The sequence below is a fragment of the Corapipo altera genome, unplaced genomic scaffold (assembly GCF_003945725.1).
Source record: "Corapipo altera isolate COAL_440 unplaced genomic scaffold, ASM394572v1 44, whole genome shotgun sequence".
Lineage (NCBI taxonomy): Eukaryota > Metazoa > Chordata > Aves > Passeriformes > Pipridae > Corapipo > Corapipo altera.
Window position 1 is genome coordinate 2956788 of NW_020884880.1, and position 2862 is coordinate 2959649.

General features: G+C 37.0%; 1 long non-coding RNA gene across 1 annotated transcript; it reads right to left on the bottom strand.

Moving 5' to 3' along the window:
• Positions 1 to 496: 496 nt before the first annotated feature.
• On the bottom strand, positions 497 to 2015 carry LOC113945244. The gene is made up of 3 exons (XR_003527010.1): positions 1940 to 2015; positions 1038 to 1136; positions 497 to 723 (listed from the first exon to the last, which is right to left on the bottom strand). It is a non-coding gene; the product is annotated as an uncharacterized LOC113945244 (long non-coding RNA).
• Positions 2016 to 2862: the final 847 nt, after the last annotated feature.

A 2862-nucleotide genomic window follows, 5' to 3' on the forward strand; every position in this document is an offset into this window, starting at 1 on the left:
TCTGGATCTACTTTCATTATTACAGCAGGATACCTAGTTCAGATACAAATTCCTTTGTTGTTATCTACCTTTAGAGAAACAAACTCTATCCTGGGACTTCCAAATCAGAAAATGTGCTGACTGTATGTAGGAAAACAGCGTAGGAAGGGATCATCAGGTTCAATGAGCCCAGTTGCCAAAACATAAATTACATTGTAATAGATGTCTATTTCAGGAACATCTGCAGAACAATCATCCTACAAAACCCTAAGGAAAAGGTTACATGAGCATGTAATATTGAATTTTCAGGGATTTTTGACTGCAGTAGCTCTGCTGAAAATATCTTTCAGTATGTCAAAAGCAATATAACTGTCAAATATATATGTGATAGTCTTAAAAATAAATGAATATAATTCCTAAACTTTTATTTATATATAAAATACACTCCTTATTTACCTTGGGAGGCTTTCAAATGGCAGCTCCGTATGCATTTTAATTCTATTGTGCCAACTATGGTACTGGAAGACGACTCTAGTATTTTGAGACTCTAGTATTGCAACCTTGTTGGGTTCATCAGTTTTTTCTCCTGTTATGTCTCATGGAGTTTCACAAAAGCTGCAGATCTCCATAAGTCTCACTGTAATAACATGTTGCAGGTAATTGTTGGTTTCTTGGAATGCATTTGCCTCTACTTCAAGCCATAATTAAAGGAATCACATAAACCTTGGAACAGTCTTTGGAAATCTGTAAATAGGAGTTTAATTTACAAATGTCAGGGTGGAATAGGAAATGAGCGAGCCAAAATCAGCACACTACCATGCCCATTTGCAATACTCTGAATAAGGCACCCCTTTTGTTTTGGCAACCAAGACTTATCAGAGGCATCTTGTATATATATTGGGTAGTGAGAACAACAGCAGGTCCTCTTCAGAAAGAGCAGAGTGCATTTATTATCAAGACAGGAAGATATTGCTTGAAACTACATGAAAGGCTACCTTCAAAGGGAGAATATTGCCATAGGGAAAACAAATTTTTAGATACAAGGCCTCTTGTTACACCTGTTCATCAATGCTGCTCACAGACTGGGTGCTGAAGTCCACACCTAAAAACAGGATCTGGGGATGTGTTCTGTTTTTAACGAGCAGACACCTTCAGGGCTGTGAAAGGATTATGTGAAAGGATAAGGTTTCTGTTGTGCTTTTTGTTTCTATGCTTCCTTTATATTAAGTGTCTGATTTTCAGACAGAAAAGTCTCAAAACTTTGTTAACAGATTCTTGACTAAATCCAGGTTAGAATTTATCAGGTGTACTTTTTTTTTATCTAGGTGTTCCTGTAGCTCTGCCAGCAATGCTTACTCCACGATTTAGGCCTGACATGATCAGTAAGGTCATCAGCAGCAAAGATTCTTCAGAGTCCAATTGCCTACATTAATTACACTGAAATAAGTTTCTGTCCCACTAGCCACTCAGTTACCAACATGATCTCAGAAGTGCACTTCACAGTTTTCTTTAACAGTAACAAAACCACTTTTATCTCTTTTTCCACAGTTCTTAAGACATGGTCTCTGAACATTTCCCACTTACTAAGTGTTGGGTTATATTCAATTCAGAGAAAATATTGGCAACAATCACTTTTACAGGATGATCTCTACAGATAAGGGAAGCTTCAGTACGGGATGAGGTGTCATGACACGGTAGGCCTAGAAAGCTGAACAGTGCAAATAACCCAGACTGTATTCATTTAGATATTTTTGTCAAGTTTCAATGTCATGAAATTTTTATGAATTCTTAGTAAATAAAAGCATAATCTTCTCGATGAAGAATGAAGTGCAGAGAACTTACCAACAAATTTACAAATAATTTCTCTCTTTTTCATCTTTCATCTCTTTCTCACTGCTTACTAGCTCATTTCTTCTCTCCTGCCACTGTCTCTCATTTACATAGTTGGAGGACATTTTACCACTTTTTTAGGATCTATCCGATTTCATTTTCTGTTTCCCCTCCCAAACCACTCCTCTCAGTACTTTGATGTCATCTTTGAGGTACAAATTAGAAGCCCTGTGACATCATGTTTTCCCCAGATCTCTTTCTTGTGGTTCTAAACAAAGTCCTTTAACTTAAAGATTCTGCAGAAATCTCTCAGGGTTGTTTTTTTTTTCTGCAGCCCATTCAGGATATGGAAGACTAAGTGCTCATTTTTGTCCATTCCACTTCGCTTCACCTTTTTAGGCAAAAAGGATAAATGTTGCTTTTTGCATAACTTCTATATAATTAATTTTCCTTTTTTTATCTGTGTAGTCTCTTACTATTATCCAGGATGAAATATCCTCTGTTGTGCATCAAACATCTTCTCATACTCTAAGAATCTCTCCTAAAATCTTTCTGTAAAAATATTTTTGCTTAGAAATTTAGGGGTTTCTTTTTAATAGAAACATACACAGAAAAGAAAATTTCTGTTTTCATTTTGTCTCAACTTCTTGATTTTCTTTTCTCTTATGTCCTTATTTCCTGTATCCTGTGGCAGGAGGGAAAATTAATGGCTGATCACTGGCTGGTTCCCAGGTCTGTAATTTTCTTCAGCAAAGGGATGATTTAACAGAGAAAAACAGGAATTTGGGGAGCTGAATTCTGATGTCTAAGTCTTTGCTTTGATCCTGGGCAGAAACATGAGTGTGTGTTTCCCACATCACAGCTATATGTCCAGCTCCACAGAATAAGGTTAGAGTGTAGATCTATTCTTGCAGCATCTTCCCTTTCTCCTTCCCACTTTTGCTCTGCACACTTTGAATGGAATGAAACCTCCCAATTCTCCAGGACTGTAAAAGCAGTCCCCATGGCCAGTGTGCCTCTTTCTTGACATGAAAATCTCACCTCTGTGAAAAA